This window comes from Nelusetta ayraudi, unplaced genomic scaffold, assembly GCF_046127955.1.
Source record: "Nelusetta ayraudi isolate G7.1 ecotype Tasmania unplaced genomic scaffold, CSIRO-AGI_Nayr_v1 ptg000137l, whole genome shotgun sequence".
Lineage (NCBI taxonomy): Eukaryota > Metazoa > Chordata > Actinopteri > Tetraodontiformes > Monacanthidae > Nelusetta > Nelusetta ayraudi.
Window position 1 is genome coordinate 999248 of NW_027466187.1, and position 22634 is coordinate 1021881.

General features: G+C 44.7%; 1 long non-coding RNA gene across 1 annotated transcript in view; it reads left to right on the forward strand.

Annotated features, from left to right (window-relative positions):
- Positions 1-21352, forward strand: part of LOC142879627 (uncharacterized) — a 200832-nt gene extending 179480 nt beyond the window's left edge. The window contains exon 2 of the long non-coding RNA XR_012925330.1: positions 20633-21352. This is a non-coding gene — a long non-coding RNA (uncharacterized LOC142879627). The remainder of the gene's footprint in view (positions 1-20632) is intronic.
- The last annotated feature ends 1282 nt before the right edge of the window (positions 21353-22634 follow it).

Here is a 22634-nt window from a genome sequence, read left to right on the forward strand (position 1 = left end):
GCTGCAAAAGGACAATAAAAGAAAAAGGTTCCACAACCAGTAACTTTCTGCGGCACATTGAAAAGGTGCACAAGGAAAGGTAAGTTGTACTCATAGTGTTTTTGCATACATTGTCTAGTTATTGTTTAGCTTAGTGCATTACCAAGAAGAAACTGTCGGGCCGTGGTGTTTAACGAGACCGCAGTGTAACATTAAACAAACACCACGGCTTGGTTACCGCCGTTTTACAAGCTAGCTTGTTGCGCTACCTTGTTGCGCTAGCTTATCACACTAGTGTTTAGGGTTGCCACCCGTCTCGTTTTTCCCAGAATTGTTCTCTTTTTTCACCACCTGTCCCGGGAAAAATAAAATCTCTCCCGGGACACAATTTGTCCCGTTGTTTAGGGAAAATGACAAAACCTCATTTGATTTCCGTCTGTGGTCTAGATAGGGTTGCCAACCCTCCCGTAAATATACGCACTTCACTTTTTACCCGTATATTTCGGGGATGCCTCCGCCTCCCCCCCATGTCCCGGATTTGAAACTCTAGTAGGTGGCAACCCTACTAGTGTTTGTGTTACAAAAATGAGCAACCTCCCATGTTGTTCATCTACAGGTATGCTGAATATAAGGCAGCCAAAAAAGTTTCCTGTGGAGAAGCCCAAGAGGGTCAGACTCAGAGCAGCCTCGATTCCTTTGTGGGACTAAAACAAGGAGTGAAAACATACAGCCAGGGCCATCCCCGACAGAAGACCATTACTGACTCCATAATTCATGACCTCATCATCTCATGCAACCTTCCTCTGTCCTTGGTTGACATACTCAGCTTCCAGAACTTCATGTCAGTGGTGGATGAAAAATACTGCCCAGTAAGTCGAAACACCGTTACCAGACGTCTGAGTGATCTAGCATCCGACAAAGAGTACAAGATCAAATCCAAATTACAAAAAGCAGACACTGTGTCTGTGACTGTGGACATTTGGACTGACAGGAGCATGCGAGGCTTTCTAGGTGTAACGGCCCACTTCATGGAAATGGAGAAGAACAGTGTCTCAAGACTGCAGACAGTTCTCTTAAGTTGTGATAGATTCACAGGTTCACACACTGGAATCAGAATCAGTGAACAATTTGAGGAGATATGTGACAAATTTAATGTAAAACACAAATTAGATTACATTATCAGTGATAACGCTTCAAATATGAAGAAGGCCTTTACAGTTTGTTTCCCCTCAACAACTAGAGCTGAGAGGCATGAGTTGGATGACGAGGGTGAAGATGATGATGAGCTAGAAAATGATGACTTATGGGAGGATACAGGTGAAACCCTCCAAGAAGATGTGGACACCATCCAGAGTAGCTGCCGGCAACAGCGGCTGCAGTGCTTTGCCCATTCATTGCAGCTCGTCGTGCGAGATGGACTGAAAGAGACCAAAATTATTAACTGTGCATTGGCAAAGGTGACAAAATTCTGCAGTTTACTTCATACAACTTGTGGACTTAAGGAAGCTTTTAAGAAAACGTATGGAGCCAATCGGAGCATCCCCTCTGCTGTAGCAACTCGTTGGAACTCGACTCTCCGCCTTGTACAGGCAGTCACTGACCTCGACTCTCCGCCTTGTACAGGCAGTCACTGACCTTGATCCCCAAAGCCTTAACACTCTCCTGGAAGATGAAAGACACAAAAGCCTGTGCCTAACAGGCAGAGAGTTGAGCCAGCGGAAAGAGCTTGTGGAAATTCTGGGCCCGTTTCTTCAAGCAACAGATCTCACACAAGCAGAGAAGGTGGTTACTCTCAGTGCGGCTCTCCCTAGCATTCTATCACTCAACAGCCACCTCAACAGTATGCAGAAGAAAGCTCATTACCTGCGCGGTTTAGTGAAAGCCCTACAGCAGTCCCTCCAACGCCGTTTTCAGGTATGATGGTAGCTATAAAAACAAAACATTTTCACCCACTTCTTTACTTCTGTAAACCTGTGATCTGACCGTAAAGCTGAATTTGATGATCTGATTTTGTTTCAGGGGATGTTCGTAAATGTCAGAATGGAGGAGTCGGACAAGCCTGCAGGAGACCTGCCCTTTGGAGATAAGGTTTACATGATGGCTGCACTACTGGACCCATACTACTGCCTCTTTTGGCTGGAGCATGATGTTCCCATCCCAAATGATGTCAAGAGTGATGTGAAGGAGATGGTAATGGGTAAGTTTACTTGTGATAGATTCCTTAACTTATATATTCCTTAATTTAATCATCACTATTTGTATAACTAAGATCATGATCTGATGAACATAATGTAACTAACCATGTTTTTTGTTAACATTTTTCAGATCATGTCTTGGCTGATGCTTCTCAAGTCACTGTACGTCAAGAGAACAGCAGCGGTGGTGAAGATGACAAGGAGCAGTCACCGACACCTGCCAAAGTTCCTCGCCTGTTCTCAGCCTATCGGAAGAAAAGCAAGAAGAACCCAGACCATGCCTCATCTGTCAGGGCTGAACTCAAGCGCTACATCCAGAATTCGGAGGCAGCCTAATATTTTTTTTAAATGTAACTTAAGTTCAGTTGTATAATTTTTCAGTCTTTCGGCCACTGAGAGGCAGCCTAATGTTTTTTTTTAATGTAACTTAAGTTCAGTTGTATAATTTTTCAGTCTTTCGGCCACTGAGAGGCAGCCTAATGTTTTTTTTTTTAAATGTAACTAAGTTCACCTTCTTGGAGGCTTTCTTTCTTTTCTTTTTTCCACACATGGGTTAGTTTAGTAATAGTTAAGGCCCATGGAAAGGACAGACAGTTTTACTACTTTATTTTATCTATTTTATTATTTAATATTATTTATTATTATAAATGCCATCTATTTTTGTGTTTTTTTAAAAAAAAGTCTGAATAAAAATTTGGATATACTGTATTTCAGCCAGAGGCTATGTCATTTTATATATATGTGTGTGTGTGTGTGTGTGTGTGTGTGTGTGTAAAGACTCGTGACTCGACTCGGACTCTAAATCAAAGACTCGCGACTCGACGAGTCTTGCCCCTCAAAGACTCGAGAATTGACTCGACTCGAGGCCGAAGACTCGTGACTCGACTCGGACTCTAAATCAAAGACTCATGGGCATCTCTGCCAGTACCCCACCGCCATCTTGCTGGCATCTGAGTCGAAGTGGAGCTCTGTAGCCATTACTGATCCAACCACGGGCCCTTCAATCCTTTCCAACAAGAGTCACTCTCATCTCATCAGTCCACAAAACCTTTGAAGAATCTGTCTTCAGATATTTCTTGGCCCATTCTTGACGTTTCAACTTGTGTGTCTTGTTCAGAGGTGGTCGGGTTTCAGCCTTTCTGACCTTGGCCATGTCTCTGAGAACTAAATACCTTGTACTTCTTGACACTCCAGGTAGGTTGCAGTTGTGAAATATTGCAGAACTGGAGGATAATGGGTTCCTGGTGGCTTCAAGTTTGTTTCTTCTCAATTTTTTGCGGTTAAATTGCATCTTTTCTTCTCAACTCGTTTCTTGCAACCCTGTTTACCATTTGCTACAAAACGTTTGATGGTTCTGTGATCACGCCCCAATATCTTAGATATTTCAAGTGTGCTGCATCCCTCTGAAAGACCTTTTTACAATTTTTGACTTTTCAGAGTCAGTCAAATCTCTTTTTTGGCCCATTTTTCCCGAGGAGAAGAATCTGCCTAATAATTATGCACACCTTGATATAGGGCGTTGATGTCCTTAGGCCACACCCTCCCTCGTTATACAAATACACATCATCTAATATGCATTATATCCTCTTAGCATTCAAGTTTATACAGCTTGGGGTTGGAAATTAAGGATAAAATGATCATATGGTCAAAATAGTCACTTGCCTAATAATTGTGCACACGGTGTATATATGGATCTATCTACTACTAACTCTCAAAAAACTGACAACCAACAGCAACAAAACCAACCTACTCTGCAATTTTTTTTTGAAATTAGCGCCATTAAATAGGGATGCCCTATCCCTAAACACAATCGATTCACATGACAAACCGAACCAATCAGGTGATTCATTTGACGTCCGAAGCGCTCAACTGCTTCGGACGTCACTAGTCACGTGACCAAACCGCGCCTCGGCACAGTGTTTTGATACGTTTGCTTCATGAGCAACAGCGCATGTGTCGGAGCCTCGGGTGTCAGCGGACCATCACTACAGGTGGGTCCCTCACGACCAGGACACCACAACGGGGCATGGTTTTACCACACAGTTGCACATCCAGTAAGGGATAGTCAGGCCATTGGCAGCCCTGACCTCTAACCAATGGCAGGCACGGAGGCGTTCCTGGCCCAAAGGCTCAAGATGCTGGCGGAAAGAAACACTCAACACAAGGGACCCTAACGCCACTCATGTTCACATCTAAATGAGAGCAAGATGAAATTAATCCGGAAGCATCCACGTCAGATAAAACAGCCTGTGAGCCAGTAACGGCCCTGTCCAAACTGTGGCTCTGTAGTTTGACGGGCACTAGTTTTCCGCCACAGAAGGGGATTGAGACTGCTGACCAGAATTTGACTGAGGTCGAAGAGAGAACTGTGAACGAGGCGGAACACGCACCCCATCACACTCGTGCGAAAAGTGCCCAGGCTGGTTACAACGCCTACATACTAAAGGTCCGGATCGGGGTGGACGGCGGTGCTGACTGGAGTTCTGCAGTTGAGCGATACTGGCCATCAGCTGATTAAGCTGCTCCTGCTGACGCCGTAGCATATCACTCATTTCGCTCATCTCTGACTGCGCAGCAGCTTGGGGGCTGCCAGAAACGCCATACTGAACACCATACGCAGTGGAAACTGATTGACTGCGGCCCCTCGCACCACCAAGCGAACCTTCACGTTCCCAGCGGATGGCCTCAGCTCTTACATCCAACAAAGTGGAATCGGGTTGCTGACGCACCAACTGCTTCAGCTCACGCCGCAAGGAACAGTTCAGGACATGCTCAACGAACTGGTCTCTCAAAAGCGTCTCAGCATTGGGCATGGCAGTAGGGGCACACTGCTTTACCTTCCCCATGAGACCCATCAAGGCAAGAGAGAACTCCTGAAGAGTTTCTCCCTCTTGCTGTCTTCTGGAGAAAAAGGCCTGCTGCAGTGCCACATAAGACTCTGTGCACCCATAGAGCTCCTCTAAAATGGCAAGTATTCTTGCAGGATCCTCCCTCTCAGCGGCAGAGCGGTACCGTATCTCCTCCTTAGCCTCCCCTTCCAGATGGTCAAACAGGAAGAACGCCTGGAAGGATCGGGATAAGCGCAGAGCCCTCATGCTCGCCTGTACCTCCTCCACCCACTCACTCAAACCTATACCTGACCATCCCCTAAAAATGGGACACTTCCTATCCCTAGATACAAAAATTAGTCCTGGTTGGGCAGACAAGGTGGACGGTAAACCACTAGGGCCAGCCTGTTCCCCTCACAACCTCTCGTTATCGGCTTTTAAATGTGCGATCAAGTCCCTAAGCTCTTGTATTCCCTCCTCCATGACTAAAAAAAAGAATTCCCTAAAACAAAAACAATTGCTATGATGCAATAGCACTCAAAAGATAAAAGGGGGAAAGTTACACCTAGAATAAAACCTCACCACCATTCACGAGGGTCCTCAAGAAGTCACTGCTGCTCTGTCACCAATATGCTCCAATCTACACACAATAAGAAACAGGATTAATACAAGTAAAAAACACATTCAAAAGAAAATCCCCCCAAAAATAGAAAGACAAAACAAACAAAAAAAACAAACAGAGAACACACGTCTTGACCGTTTAAACCGAGAATCCTGCCGACAACGCCAAGTTGTGGCGAGGGTAGGGGTGAACTGAACAGAATAGAACTAATGATAAAATGGATTAGCAAAACAAGAGAAATGGGGACCGACAACACCACCCTGGGAATTTCACCCAGGCATTAACTAAACTAAAAAAGACACACAGGTTTGCTACCCGGTAACGGATGCAGGATGTGGTTCTCAGATAATGAAAAATACAACTTTTATTGAATACAAGAGACAGTGAATAAAATCTTTTCTTTTTGAGTAAAAACAAACAAAAGCTGGAGCTGGTTGAATGGTCATGGACCAGTGTGAGTGGTGAAGCTGAAAATAACAAATAATAACAAATCCCAAAAAAACAAAGTCTAAAGTTATACTTGTGCACAAAACAAAAGGAAACCAAACGTGGAGGGTCTCCACCACCACCACCACACTGGTACTGCCACCACCAGTCTCCAACAACTAAAAGAAGGAAAAACAACAAATAATACAATAAAAACGAACAACAATGGCAACTTATTTTAACAATCGCTCACCTTCTCTCACACGAACACACGATCTCTCTTTTACCCACACACAATACACTGGGCGAAGCGACGGGGACGCGGTGGCGGCTCAGCAGCAGCGGCGAAGCGGCGGCGGTGAAGCAGCAGCAGCAGCGGTGAGGCGGCGGCGGTGAAGCAGCAGCAGCAGCGGTGAGGCGGCGGCGGTGAAGCAGCAGCAGCGGCGGTGAGGCACAGCGGCGAGGCAACAGAGTCGGGACACAGGGCTCGACGGAGCAGTCGACAAAACAGTTGACAGGACGGTAGACAGAGCAGCAGAAACTGGGGTGATTTCAGCCAGTCCTCTCAGTAAGGTTCTATTGCACATGCAGGAGGAGGCAGGAAGGGGACAATCTAAGGGGACAATCTCCAACACTGGTGTTTACCGCCGGGAGCTCCAGAAATTCACAAAGCCCGGGCAGCATGCACAGGGCACAATTGCAGCATCCAAACTAAAACCCCGACCGGAAATGACGTCCAAATGACGGAAGGCGCAGAACCAAGAGCTGGCGAAGATGGGCGTTTTTATACGGCTTGGCCCGTCACTGCCACCAATGGCATTACGGGTAATCAACGCACTATTTGGGTTCATACTGCTACACTTAGTTAATAAAGATATAAATATTACGAAACCATTTTATTGTCTTAGTTTAAGACTTTTTTATGGATTATTGACATCGTTGTTGCGTAACATTCTTTTTTTTTACTTTACGATGTTTGTCAACCGGACTGGCGGTCCCGGCTTCACGTTACTTGTGTACATCGTTGTGTAGCGACAGAGGACTTTTTTTTTTGTCGTCTTCTTCTTCTTCTTCTTCTCCTTCTTCTTCTTCTTCTTCTTCTTCTTCTGAGCGGAAGGAGCGTGAGAGGGAGAGAGAAAATTGAAAGCGATTGCGCTACCTATAACTTTATTCTTTTCTTTACACTTTGGTGGTTGTTTTTGTGTATTTGTGTAGTTTATTTTAGTGTGAGTTAGTTTAGTTTTTAGTGTTTGTTTTGTTGTGTTTTGCGGCCAGACGCCGTCTGGTCGGGAGGAGGAGACCAGGTGCGCCGTCATGGCGGCCGCAGGGTTCTCCTCCCTGTCAAGGAAGCACGGCATTAAACTAGGTGCCGGCTCCTCGTGCAACGTAGAAGATGTAGCGTCCCCGTCGGGGAGCGGATCGGACACAGCTCGGTGAAGTCGGCAGCCCGAATGAACTGAGCTGTGGTCCTGTTTTTAGAGAAGGTGAAGCAGGTAAAGTTGCTGGTAGAGACCGGGGTGACGGTGATCGGGCTGTTCGAGGCGGTGCAGCCACTCACACAGCCGGCAGCCCGGATCACCCTGTCCAACGTCCCCCCCTTCATCAGTGACAAGTTCCTGCTCCAAAAACTGTCCCGGCAGGGTAAGGTGGTCTCCCTGATCAGAAAGTTGCTTTCTGGGTGTAAATCTCCGCTGCTTCGCCATGTGGTGTCGCACAGGCGGCAGGTTTACATGATATTAAATAACAGGGCACAAGAGTTCAACTATCGATTCATCGTACGAGTGGATGACTTCGATTATACTCTGTTTGCCACATCATCGGAGGTAAAATGCTTCGGCTGTGGGGCGGAGGGACACCTCGTCAGGGCCTGTCCGAAACCGGGCGGGTGCTGACGCGACGGGTCCGGTCGGCGGTGTGGCAGTCGCGGCTGCGGCAGCTCCGAGCGGAAAGCCCGTCCCCGCTCCACGACGGAGAAACTCCAGAGATGCGGGGGGCACCGCTGGCCCGAGCAGGGAAGAGGGAGCGAAGGAGCAGGAGGTGAGAGTGAACAAAGGTGGAGAGGTCAAGGAGATGGAAGAGGGTGAGTTGGGAGAGACAGGTGAGTCAGGGAGTCAGGGAGGGGAGACGGGTGAGGTGGGGGGTTAGAAGTAGGTGAGGTGGAGGAATTAGGGAAGGTAGCGGGGCTGGGTGCGGGTGTGGTGAGGGAGACGGGTGAGGTGAATGAATTCGGTGAGGTGAGGGAAAATGGTGGGGTGTTGGAAGCAGATGAGGTGAGGGAGACAGGTGAGGTGAAGGAAACGGGTGAGGTGGAGGAATCAGGTGAAGGAAAAAGAAAAGAAAAAGATCCTTCAGAGGACACGATAGTGGGTGGAGGTGTGTTTGAAGCACTGGGTGGTGTGGATGAGAAAACTGGTGGTGGGTCTTCTTGTGTGACTGAACAAACTGATGGTCTGGGTGAAACACCGGAATGGAAAACTGCTGTGTCTCAGAGACGCAGCAAAAGGAAACAGACAGTGTCAAATGAGGGGGGAGGGAAAACTGGTAGACTGGGGGCTGGAGCTGCTGCAGAAGACAGCAGTGACAGTGAGGGCGCCATATCTGACTGCAGCGAATTGTCGCTCTCACAAATAGTTTTAACAACACCTCTAGCTAATAGAGAGAAACATTTTTATTCAGCAAAGATGATAAAAAGTTTTTTGCAAAAAACAAAAGGAGTTAAAAACCTGAACATTGACATGCACTTTCCTGACAAAGTCACCTTTTTTCTGTCTGCCAAACATGTTATAAAAAACAAATCTTCATCAGATTTAACTGAGCAAGAAATCTTCAGGTTAAAAAAGCACCTTATACGAGTCCGAAAAGAAATACATTTTTAAAATGATGACAGGGATTTTATTTTTATCTGTGTTTTTATTTTCTTATTTTTGTGCTTTTTAATCCCAAACATGGATGTTTTAAAAATTGGAACGCTCAATGTGAATGGAGCCAGAGAACCAAAAAAGAGGGCACTTGTGTTGGACACAGCAAGAAGAAAGCACTTGGACACTTTATTTCTTCAGGAGGTCCACAGTGACCCAAGTATTGAGGGGTGCTGGGAGAAGGAGTGGGAGGGCAGCGTGTCTTTAAACCACAACACCACAGCAAGTGGAGGAGTGGGCATCCTCCTCTCCAAGAGGTTCTCTCCATCCTCTGTGGAGGTGGAGCAGGTGGTGAAGGGGAGATGCCTGCTGGTCAAAGCCAAGGTCCACAGTTTTAATCTGTTTTTTATGAACATTTATGCACCAAACCATGGAGCAGAGAGGAAGAGGTTTTTAGAAATTGTTAATAATAAGTTAAACAGCTGCGGCTCAGAGGATTATTTAATTTTGGGCGGGGATTTTAATTGTACTGAAGATGAGTTTTTAGACCGCAACCACAGAGCCACATCCAGCTTCCCAGCACACTCTGAAGCAGCTGGTCTACTCCCATGACCTGGTGGATGTGTGGAGGAGGATGCATGCAGACTGTCGTCAGTACACCTGGTCCCACCTGAGAGAGAACGGAGTCTCTCTAGCGAGGTTAGACAGGTTTTATTGTTTTAAGCATCATTTTAATGTTTTTAAAGATTGTAGGATTGTGCCATCTGTTTTTTCTGATCACTCTCTGGTTTTATGTGACGTCATACTAAAAGATATTTTACCAAAGAGCGCCTACTGGCATTTTCATTCTGCTTTGATTTTAGATAAAGGTTTTAAAGAAGTTTTAAAAATTTTCTGGTGTGGTTTTAAAAATCAAATATCTGATTTTAGTAGTCTTAGCCAGTGGTGGGACCATGGAAAAGTACAAATTAAACTACTCTGTCAGCAGTACCCTCTCAATGTCACACAGTATACATGTAGATCAATCAAAGACCTGGAGAGTGAAATAGTGGAATTAGAAGCGCTTGGCTATTCCACAGGAAATCGAGGGCGCATTGAAGTCCTCAACTCCAAAAAGATGGCCTTAGCCAGCCTGCTGGACTAAAGGGTACAGGGGGCGCTGGTCCGGTCCCGGATCCAGAACATCTCAGAGATGGATGCTCCCTCTGGCTACTTCTTCGGCCTGGAGAAGAAGAATGGACAGCACAAGGACATCCACTGCCTGCTGACGAACACCGGGCAGGAGCTGACCGAGCCCCAGGAGATCAGGAGCAGAGCCACGCAGTTCTTCTCCCAGCTTTACTCGTCGGAGTATGAGGAAGACGTTGAACTGGAGGAAGACTTTCTCAGAACTCTCCCGCAGGTGTCAGCTGACACAAATGCACAGCTGGACCTCCCTCTACAGCTGGAGGAATTAACGGCTGCCCTGAAGGGCATGCAGGGACGGAGATCCCCGGGGATCGATGGACTCACCGTTGAGTTTTACAAAGAGTACTGGGACATTCTAGGAGCTGACCTGCTCCAGGTTCTGAACCAAAGCTTGGACAGCGGTTCCCTCCCTCTCTCCTGTCGAAGAGCAGTGGTGACTCTCCTTCCTAAAAAAGGACAACTGCAGGAGATTAAGAACTGGCGCCCGGTGTCCCTTCTCTGCGTGGATTATAAAATACCCGGCAGGTCCATGGTAGACAACGTCTACCTAATTCGGGATGTTTTGGAGGTCTCCAGCTCATTGGGTATTGACACTGGTCTCATTTCGCTAGACCAGGAAAAGGCTTTTGACCGGGTTGAACACAGCTTCCTCTGGAAAGTCATGGGGAGGTTTGGGTTCAGCCCTGGCTTCATTGCCATGATCCGTGTGTTGTACAGTGACATTGAGAGTCCTATAGAGGCAGAGTTTTGGTTTTAAACAACCGAGTCGCGTCCCTCCTGTGGCACCGACTGTCCTGTCTGGATCCTCCAGCTGGACTTATGGTCAGAATCCAAGAAAAAGTCATAGATTTTTTTTGGGATGAAAAACATTGGGTGCCACAGGGGGTGCTGTTTTTACCGAGAGAGGAGGGGGGACAGGGCCTCATCCACCTGGCCAGCAGGACTGCAGCTTTCAGGCTGCAGTTTCTCCAGCGCTTCCTGACTGGTCCAACAGACCTGGTGTGTAGGGGTGTGGCCAGCTGCATCTTCAGAGAGGTGAGTCAACTGGGACTGGATACTGCTCTGTTTTTAATAGATTCCAATTTTTTAAAGTTAAATGGGATTCCTCCTTTTTATCAAAGTGTTTTTAAAGTATGGGCTTTTTTAAAAAGCAGCAAAGAAAAAACCACCTCCGATTCTCTGTTCTGGCTTTTAAAAGAACCACTCATTCATGGTGCCAGATTGGACATTTCCAGTGGTGCGACGCCCGGGTTGACGGCTGCTCTGTTCAGGACAAACACCGTGGACTTGCAGCGCCTGGTTCAAGCGGCAGGACCGACCCTTGGTGACCACCAGACTGTGGGAAGTGTGCTGGGCCTGCAGTCCACCAGGATGACGGAGAGACTGCTCCAGCTGTGGAGGGAGAGACTATCCCCTGGAGAACGCAGTCTCCTCGTGCAGCTGGAGTCAGGCACAGAGCCAGACACCACAGAACCCTTCCCGGCTTTAAGAATCACCCCTCGCCTTGAGACCGAAGGCCCTCTACTGAAGACCACATCCCTTCACCTTGGTCACACTAAGAAGAAGGACCTCTATAAAGTGTGCGTCCAAGTTTTTAACCAAAAGATTCTGGGGAAAAGAACAACGTGTGCTTGGAGTAAAAGACTGGACGGTAGACCCCACTGGAGAGTCCTGTACAAGCCGCCACTGAAGAAAAGAACAGGAGATCTTCAGTGGCGGATCCTGCATGGGGCCATTGCCTCCAATGCTTTTATCTCCATCATTAACCCTGCTGTGTCCAACCAGTGCCCCTTCTGCGACTCCAGCGAAACGGTTTTTCACATTTTTATTGATTGTTTTAGACTCACTGCATTTTTTATTGTTTTAACAAATGTTTTTAGTTCTTTTAATCAGAGTTTTACAATCACAAATTTTATTTATTGTAGGGGCTACAGCAAAAAAAACAAGGAAATGTGGCAACTTTTAAATTTTATTATTGGAGAAGCGAAAATGGCAATTTACATCTCAAGGAAAAATAAAATAGAATGTCTCGGTAGCGATGATGCAACAATGGTGTGGCGCCGCAACCTGCGTTCCCGAATCCACCTAGAGTTTTCTTTTTTTAAAATGGTGAAAGACCTTGACGCTTTCCAAAAAATCTGGTGCCACAAGAATACTTTGTGTGCTATTTTAAACAATAAGTTATTTTTTTCTGATGCACTAAAAGGTTGAATGTTTTCTTTTTTTGGCTTTTGATTTGTGTTTGTGTTTTTTTTTGTGTTTTTATTTTTATTTGTCTATTTATGTATTTATTTATTTAATATTTTATTTTTATTTTCGTTTTGTTTTGAATGGGTTGTCTCTTTTGGCTTGGTTTTGATTTTGTGTTGTTGTTCATTATTATATTTTTTTAGTTCATTTAATTCTTTGTTTAATCAGTTATTTATGTTAGGAAAAGGTGCATAAGTTTTTAGCCTGTATTTTGTAAATAAATGTGATTGTAAAAATCTTCTTCTTCTTCTTCTTCTTCTTCTTCTTCTTCTTCTTCTTCTTCCAAATATCAAACACACTCCTGAGTCAGAAGACGTGACAATCTGACGGCTGCATGCAACACTGAAAATCATTTGTCCTTCTGAATAATGATTGTAATAAAATTAGATAAAAAATACAAAACCACCGCTACTATCTCAAAACAAATGGACCTGATTAAAAGATGAATGGCAGAAGTGAATCACCTACTACAGTACAGTGTAAATAATCTCCTGAGTTCTGTGTACCGGTAACCTCACACTGTCTGAATCCTTTTGATTTATTTCTCGTGTCCAGTCAGTCCAGGTTGCTTTCAAGCTGCCTGATCCCATCTCTCACTAGTTTAGCCAGGTAGCCTCATGCTAGTTTAGAACGGGGCTGCGGTATCCAGGTTTGGGTGCTGCATTGATGTAGCTTTCTTCTTCAGAATCTCCAAATATTACTCACATAACATTTATTGCACACCTTTGACTCGCTGGTTGAGGATCATTGCCGTGTTCATGAAATGCAAAGTCCTACAAGTCGCCCTGGACTCTGCTGTTTGTCATCGACAGCGGAAGCAGACGGAGTCTCCCGCGTGTCCCACCAGCGTCCCGAGCGCCACCGCCACCACCTTCGACAGGAGCACCTTCCGTCCTACACCTCCTACACCTCTTCCTCCTCCCCCTCCCCCGCCTCCCTCCATCAGCACTCCTCCTCGACCCTCCCCCACCAGTCCAGCTCCCACGTTCACCCCTCCCCGCACTACTCCACCTCCTCCCTGCCGCACATGCACACCTCCCTATCGCTGGGCCAGCCCTCCTCCCCCTCCATCTTCCGCTCGTCCAGGTGCCGCACCTCCTGCATCCCCCCGACCCCGGCGCCCACCGCCCCGCTGCCCGTCTGCCCCTCGCCACAGACGGGCATCCGCTACGTGTCGCCTTCCTGCTAGGATCCACACACGGACCTGCAGAGCCACTCAAACAGGTAGGAGGAGCCTCGTTGCATCAACACAGATCAAAAGAGCCTAATCTACTGGTACTGATACAGGATGTTTCTAGTGTTTCTGAGCGTTGTTTGTTTTTTAAAAGCAGCTGAAAGCAACTGCTTCCTAGTTATAGATGGCAAAAGTATGGATTTGTATGTAGAAAAATAGTCTGGTAAACGTAAAAGTACTGATTCAACTCCTTTACTTAAGTAAAGATACAAAAGTAAAAGCTCTGAAATGTACTTAAATTAAAAAGTTCTTTTTTTTTTTTTTTTGCCTTTAATGAAAAAATACATTTGCAATTAGTTTTTGCAAAAAGGACAAAGTTGTAGCAGAATCATCTGGACTGAACTGACCAGAGGTGTTGCATTAGCACCTGGATCATTTTTTGGTTCTCTTGATACTATAGTTTCTTTTTGTTTTTCAACGGCAGCACAACCAAACTGTAATCACTAATGCTTACAACCAAGGAGTCATTATTGAATGCTTACACTTTTAATAACAATAACCAATGTCATTTTCTCCATGCTTATTTTTGTCTGTACTGAAAACTGAACTTTTACCCCAAAAGATGAAGGAACTCTAAATAATCCCCCTCTGAAATATCATCTATCTTTATATTTAACTACACAACAGCATAGTTCAAATAGCTCCACTTCAAGAAATAGAACTGAAATAACGATAGGGTAATGACTTTGCAGAGAATTTGTATCTTTTAAATACAAAAGCAACAAGCATGTTTTTTTGTTATTTCCCATCTTTGTTCCCAGTTTCTTTATAACTCAATGTAAAGTGAATCCCAAGACTTCTTTTAATATGATAAAAACCACCGCGTATACACAAAAGTTTCTCCAAGTTTCTTCAGCAGCAGCTCAGCTCACAGTCAATTCCTGTTTTCCTCCATCTTCTACTGGGACTGGGCCAGCTTGCGGCAGCTGCTACCTGATTATAGCAAAATGTTAAAGAGGCTGATTGGTCAGGGTATGCTGAGACTGACTGAAAATGCTTTTTTATTGCAAGTTGGCAAGGTGGTCCACCCCTTCTGCAAGGTTTACATTTTCGGAGAACATGCAGTTCTTTTTTGAATTAGAAAGAATCAAAGAAAACACTATAAAAAAACATTTTATTTAACGGCCAATGGCTCACATTTTGGTTTGCAACCATTTCAAATTAAGACACTCTAAATAAATGTTTATTTGTTTTTGTAGGGGCCCATATCTGGAGCAGAGGGGGCGAGAGGAGCTGAAACAGGAGTGGTTTACCAAGTACTTCTCCTTCTGAGTACAAAAAAATGATGAAATTTGCTCCGAACTCATCCCACTACTACTCAAAGGCCAGTGGACATTTCTTAAAAAAACATCTTCCAAGTGTCTTTTTTTCAATACGGAAGCATTCGACGTATTCAAGCCGAGACCTTTGTCGGAACGGATAAAACACACAACTTCTCACACCAAAATGAAGCTTGTTTTAATGCAAAAATGTACGATAAAGATATTGAATAGAATATTTTGTTTTTGTACATGCTTCCATTTGTGTGCAATGGCTTAACTGAACTTGTGGGGGTGGGGGTGGGGTCTCTCCTCTTGAACTGTCGCTGGATTCCATAATTGAAATAATAATAAAAAGTTTTATTCTTTTTCAACATCATAAGGAAAAACTGTAAATGGCAGTGATTTTATTTTAAAGTGTTGTTGTGTTACCGTTTTTCGTTTGTGCCTTTATTTTGAAAACCGCCTATTTCCTTTTTGCCGAAGAAAGTTTGCTCCTGCCTCGGAAAGCAACATGCGCCATCTCACTTCAGAGTCGGTAAAACATGTAAAATCTACTTCTAACGTAATGTGTTAATCTTGTGAAAGTTTGTGTCACTGTGGCTTGCCTTACGTTTTTCTTTGTTGGTTATCTTATGTAAGGAGCATCATCACGAAGTGTCGAAGCTAAAGGTTTAGCAGACTGAGTTCAAGTTTATCACCCTTGGAAAGCGGAAGGAGGTTGGCAAAGTTTATTGATGTATTTAATGTGAAATATTGAGTTTATGGTGGATAATTGTTTATTGATTCAAAAGATGTAAATATGATTTGTATTGTTTGCTGAAGCATGACACCACGTCATTGTATTTTGTTTTGTTGTTTTGTTTATTTATTAGTTTTCACTGTGTCAAACGTGAAGGATTAGGAGGAGGAGAAGAATAAAAGAACACCCGTAAAAACCCTCTGCGTTTGCGAGTAATTCCAAGTGGGCTGCTACAGTGAAAACTCCCCCGACGACGATCAGCGAAAGCCCCAGCTGCAACGGATCCCTGCAGAGAAGTTGGCGCCATCCGGTTCTAGATTCATCTGCCGACCTGCTACAAGCCAGACGACTTCGCTCTTCTCATGATGCTCAGGCAAGATTAAAACGACAATATACTAATGGTACTAACTAAGAAGGTAAAGAAGGTAAAGAAAGAGACATTGAGTGTGAAGGAGCCAAAGAGACTTTATCCACATAAGTTCACAATGCAACTAAAGTGTCTTGAACATATTCTGAGGTCAAATAAATTGAAAAAGTGAACTGATATTGACGATATTTCATGGTGTTTGTCAAACGTGTCAGTGGAATAATAATTCATGTTTATGAAAGGGTCTATATATCTTCATGGTCTGTGAATGCATGACATATTGTTACTCTGTGGTGAAGATAGCTACACCTTATAAGTAAAGATTTAGGCATAGTAGACAGTTGAACTAAAACAGTTGCAAGGCAAGAAAAATGTCACTCCCAACGGAAAAAATAGACAATCCTGTGGACACCCCACTCGAGTCTAGCTCACGTCAGAGAAAACGAACAGAGAAAGGTCAAGAAATGCATCATGAAAATGCCAAAAAAACGTGAAAAACATTTCACAAGGCTTATAACTCTTGGAAAGTTACAGCAAGGGAGGCAAGGACAAAACTAAAAACCCTGTGCTTCTTAGAAGACCTAAATGACTTACAGAAAGATATTGAAACAAGGCATGAAACCGTAAAACAGCAATATGAACCAATTCTACGTAACAGCGACACTACACCTGAGATTGTGAACAAAATGGACGCCTGTGGTACACTAACAAAGGAAATCTGTGAACTTGTAAGCAACCGCATAGAAACCATTGATAAAGAATATAATAATCAACTTGAAAAGGAAAGAGTTAGAGAAATTTTAAACAAAAGGGAATATGGGTCTGTCTTTGGTCACACCGAAACTGAAACCACAAGCCCATCAGAGCAATTAAGCAATCACTCTGGCTCAAGCAGTACTCACAGCAGCATAGTTAATGCAAAGGCAGAGCTCGCTGTTAAAATGGAGCAATCCAAGGCCATCGAAGAAATTCAAGCAGAGCAAGCACATGTCCACAATTTAGAAAGTGAATGGAAACTTAAAGAAGCAAAACTGTTGTCAGAAATGAAACAAAGAGAGGTGGAAATGCAACAACAGTTGGAACAAGAGAGAGCAAAGCTGCAGCAGTTACAAGCAGAAAAGGAGGTTGCTATAGCAGCAGCCCCTGTCAGAGCCTATGAAAGTTTTGAGGACCATAATGAAGGAATTGACACTCAAATTGGTTCTGCTTGCTACAGAAGACAGAAAAAAGAAGCTCCTTTAAATCCAGATATCGCATCATTCCAACCTAGCCAAGCAGCTTCTGCAAGAACACTGAACCAAGAGTCTGCCAATCTAGCACAAGCAATTGCTAGTTCATTGAGTATGAATCGCTTGCCAGTCGCTGAACCCACCACATTCAGTGGCGACCCTTTAAGATTCACAGATTGGAAGATGTCATTCATTACTCTTATTGACAAAAAGCCCCTACCAGTGAGTGAGAAGATGTTTTATCTCAAAAATTATCTTGCCGGAGAGGCGCGCAAAGCTGTCTTTTATCGAGATTCAGAGAACGCATACAACGGAGCGTGGAAAGTTCTACAGGACAGGTATGGAAATCCGTTCATCATATAAAAGGCTTTCCGTTATAAGCTCATGAAATGGCCAAAGATCAGCACAAATGACCCACTAGCACTACGAGAGTTTTCTGATTTCCTCCGAAGCTGCACTGAAGCAATTCCACACGTTCAAGGACTGGCTATCCTTAATGATTGTGAGGAAAACCACAAATTGCTCAAAAAACTGCCAGAATGGATTATGAGAAAGTGGAGTAGAGTTGTCGTAGATGAACTCGACACATCAGTCAGCTATCCAGATTTTGCACGTTTCACAGAGTTCTTGAGTAGAGAAGCAAGAAAAGCCTGTAACCCTGTCGCTTCTCCACTGATGATAAATTTTAAAACTAAAGGTGATAGAATCCCAAAGAGAGCTAAGGCCTTCAACACAAACACACAAACAAAGAGTTTCCCCCAAGAAAGACAGGAAGCATTCAGCAGTAAACCAAAATGGCCTTGCTTTGTCTGTAAAAATTAAACTCATGGCATCACAAGGTGTCCCACTTTCACAGCTAAGGTCGTTTACCCACTAGCCCTGTGCGGCTAGTGCCAGCCTTTCACGGTACGGGACAGCTCGGTTGAAATGTATTTCCATAAGCCTGACTAGTACCTGAGCGTGGACGGAGTCACGGTTGCAAGGCGAACCAAAGGTTTTTTTGTGCCTCCCGTGTCCCGGAAACCATAGGGTTCACTTTTTGTATTAACCGTGGTTTTGTTTTGTTTTGTGCGAGACATTTTCGTAGGTCTTAGAATGATTTTGTTTCATACTGTTGACTTGTATCAAAACACTTTCCTAGAAGAGAAAACGTAGACGCTGAAACGATCACCTGAGTCTCACAGTCGTTTATTATTAGACAAGAATATCCGCACAACTTAAGTCCACACAAAGCACAAAACAGCAACAACTCTATTCGACCAGCGTTAACAAGCGAGCAGCGTTTAAAAATCGCTATAGGGAGTGAAACTTAGGAAACTTGCGAGCCAGAATCGCCACTTTCGCTGCCAGCAAACACAACACAAGCAGAGCACGGAGTTAGCGGTGGTGGCTAGCGGTTTATCGACACGATTCAACGGCTCTACTTTGCAAATAGCCTTCAAACTAAAGTTGCTTGATGTTACAAAACACATTTACAGTCCTCAAGCATGTTTTCAAATAGCGTTGTGGCCGACTATTCTCTCGTCGTCCACCAGGGGGCCGAGTCGAGCCCGTCTCACTCCCGTTGGACACCGCGGCGGTGTTCCATCGCATCCGAATTAGGCTGAACAAACCTCCAACATTTTCTCTGTTCGTTCCACTCCGACTGTTGTAGTCCTTGGTGCGTCGGTAGTCGCTCGGCATTTTTATTTTTTTGTTTCTCCGGACGCTGTTTTGCTGTACAGCGACGGCCACTGGCTGCGAAACCAGGAAGGCTTTTCATTGCGTGTTGGAAGTTACAAAAGTGCTTTGCCAGAAAAGATCTTTGCACAGCAGAACAGTGAAAGTATTCTTGTTTAAAAAGTAATGTTCAGGATTTGATGCCACAAAGAGTGATTTGCTAAAGTTGTTTATTTGAACAACATAAATGATTTCATAAATGAAGAGAAAAGTGAACTGAATGTGAAATGAATGTTAATGATAAAAAAAGAATGTTGGTTTTGATGTCACAAAAAGTGTCAAAGGTCAAACATTATTTGCGCAGCAGAAATGCGTAAAGCTGGTGAGAGGAATGTTCATCTTTTATGTTGTTTCAGTCAATTTGAAAAAAAATATATAATATATAATATTTTGCCACGATTTTGTCTGGGGGGGCATGAAAACTTTCCTTCCTCCAAGGTGGGGGGTGACAGAGAAAAGTTTGAGAACCACTGGTCTAAAGGCACAGTGTGTAAAATCCTGCCATCCAGTGGTCAGATTTCAGATTGCAGCGCTCATTCACTCACCCTCTCTCCCTCCCTCTCTGTTTCTGTAGTGTCAGATTCTGAAGTCGACATTTCACTTTGATTTTCAGAGTGATGACACCCTGGAAAAACTCTCCATCATTTATTCTCTATTCAGGTTGAGTTGCTGCAGTTTGTCAGAGCTCAGCTGTGATTGGCTGCTCTCAGCTCTGAAGTCCAACCCCTCCCACCTCAGACTCCTGGACCTGGGTGGGAACCAGCTGCAGGATTCAACAGTGAAGGTGCTGAGTGGTTTTCTGCAGAGTCCAGACTGGAAACTGGAGAGTGTGAGGTCAGTACTGGTTTGGAACCAGTGCATGATGGTTTCAGCACCAAACACAGTTCATCACACATGTTGAATAAACATTGAACTGAAGGTTGATTCATATCAAAATGACATCCAGAAATATGAAAACTTCATTCAGTGTCTAAATTAAAAAGAAAAGAAAAGGTAATCAGTGGTCATGTGACCAAACATCATTTCAACACACATTAGTTTTGGACCGAGGACTTAATTTCAAGATGACATTTTCTGTAGTGTCAGATTCTGAAGTCGACATTTCACTTTGATTTTCAGAGTGATGACACCCTGGAAAAACTCTCCATCATTTATTCTCTATTCAGGTTGAGGAGCTGCAGTTTGCCAGAGCTCAGCTGTGATTGGCTGCTCTCAGCTCTGAAGTCCAACCCCTCCCACCTCAGAGAGCTGGACCTGGGTTGGAATCAGCTGAAGGAATCATCAGTGAAGCCACTGATGGATCTTGTCCACAGCAGTGACCATCAACTGGAGAGTGTGAGGTCAGTACTGGTTTGGAAGCAGTGGATGATGGTTCCAGCACCAAAGCCAGTTGATCCCACAGCAGAGGTCCAGTGTTCCCAGTCACAGTGTGAGAGGAGGATGGTGACGTCCAGCTGCTCCTCATTCATCCAACATCTGCTGCCAAACTGCTTCTTCTCTCAGTTCACCACTCAATTATTGATCAGTTCGTCTTCATCAGGCCTCAGTATCAGTCCAACACTCCATGGTCACATGACTTTCATATGTTCCACACTTGACATGTGACTGAGAGTCTGCTTCTTCTCACCAGTCACTCCATCATCTCCATCAACAGTCAACATCTCTGTGATGATGCGTTCAAGGACCGTGAGTCCTGACTCCTGCTGTCTCTTCTTCTCTCGACAGCTGGAGGTGAGGGAGGATGAGGAGGAGAGTGAAGAGGAGAGCTTCATCTAGTGGTGGCTGACAGAACTACAACCAGTGGAGCTAAACAGCAAGCTGCACACACACACAGTGTGTGGGCGTGTCACGATCTTTGACCCCAGTGGAGCCTGGTGGCTGGCGGACTGCTTCTCCCTACAAGCTGCTGTGGTTACTGGGAGAGACGTCCCAGAAGCCACTGGTGGAGCTGAATCCTCAGTGGAAGAAGCAGGACTTGGAGATGGAGGCCGGAGCAGATGGTTCTCAGCATGAAGCCTCCTTTTCACTTTGGATCAAAGGTTCTGGTTGTGTGCCACCACTTTTAATGTTGCTCCTGAGCTCATTGGTTGTTCCTGGTTGGTTGAAGAATTTTCTGAATAAAGTTTTTGACAAATGTATTCCTTGTGTTGTTTTTACTCCCTTCAGTCTCCAGCAGGCCTCCTCGGTCAAAAGAACCGAATAAATCCACTAAACGTCGACCGTCCAATCACAGTTCAGCATGAGACGGAGTGGTAGAAAGCGAAATCTCATCATGTCTGAAACAACTGGAAAAAACCCAACAGACTCTGAACACAGTGTGTTGTGTTTTTGCTGGGACAGAATCAGTCTCTGTGGCCAGTGGCATGTGAGACTGGATCAGTCACGTGAAGAAGGTTCATTAACACACAGTGCATCTGAAAATATAGATGAGGAAATAAATGGATTTCAACAGACAATGTCAACTTCCTGCTCCGTCACTTCCTGTCATCTTTCACCAGACCACAGAGACTCTTTCCACTCACTGATACAATACACACATAGAAAATATACACAACATAGAATGTTGATTTTTTTTTTCCCCCTAATGTCCAAAAAAAAACAAAACTTGAATTTGCTGGGATTTCCAAGCAAAATCCAAAGAAGAAGCATTTATTAATCCCACATTGGGGAAATTTGCAATTTGTCTTTTTTTCTGGGACATTTTTTTCCTCAAAGTCCTTGAATGAGGCTGAAACTGAGGTCAATGAGTGTCCTGTCATGGTTGAGACAGAGTGGAAGGATGCAAACCAAGACTTCCAAAGGACCAGTGAACCATCAGAAGGTTTGAAGAGCGGCCAGGTAGCTCACTGCATCATAGGAAGAGCTTTGAATGTCAAGGTTGCTGGTTCAAGACCCGGCACAGGCACACTGGTGTTTTGAATTCAAGAGGAGCAATTTGTCATCACAATTGAACAAAGAATTTTAAATACTTTAATAAAAGTTATTAAAAAGTCCTGTGGTACCTTAGCACAAGATGGCGCTACTCTAAGCAAAATCTCAACATGTCTGAAAACCAGAAAAAAACACATATAACACATAAAACCTCCTGTGTGACAGCGCGTCACACATGAGGCGACAGCACAGCCGGCCAGCCAGCCACGCCGCTCCTGAGCTTGAGCTCTGACTGAGCGAACCACTGGACTGTTGTCTCTCAAAAGGTGATCGTTCTCCAAATTATTTAGTATCTTCTCAATACACCTATCTCTATCTGTTTGCATAAGCACAGTCGAAGCCATGGCTTCTCCCTCTCACCTCTCCTCTGTCCCTCCTCTCTCTCCTCCCGTCTTTTCTTGCTCACACTGCCAGATGCTTAGCTTTAGCTCGTCCTCAATTACTGAGCACAAATACCATCCAGAGTTTTTACCAGAGACTAATATAACAGAGCACCAACAGTTGCTCACATTCTGTTCCACTCCTGGACACCGGAGTATCTGCAGATACCTGGCAAAGTTTTATCCAGGATACGTTTTCACCTCAACGGGCCCAGAGATGGGCCCGCGCTGGTAAGTTTCGCTGTTTGCCGGACCTAAACCCACTCTGGTCTAAGACAACAAAACGCAGCAGACTCCTCTTTGGCGCGTGTAAGTTTTCCACTGCGGCCCACAGCCATAAACACCAGTAAAAGAGCTACGAGCTACGCCGTTTTGCACTACACTGTTGCTGCCGGAGTTTCTTTTCTGGTTTCCAGATTGTCCCGCC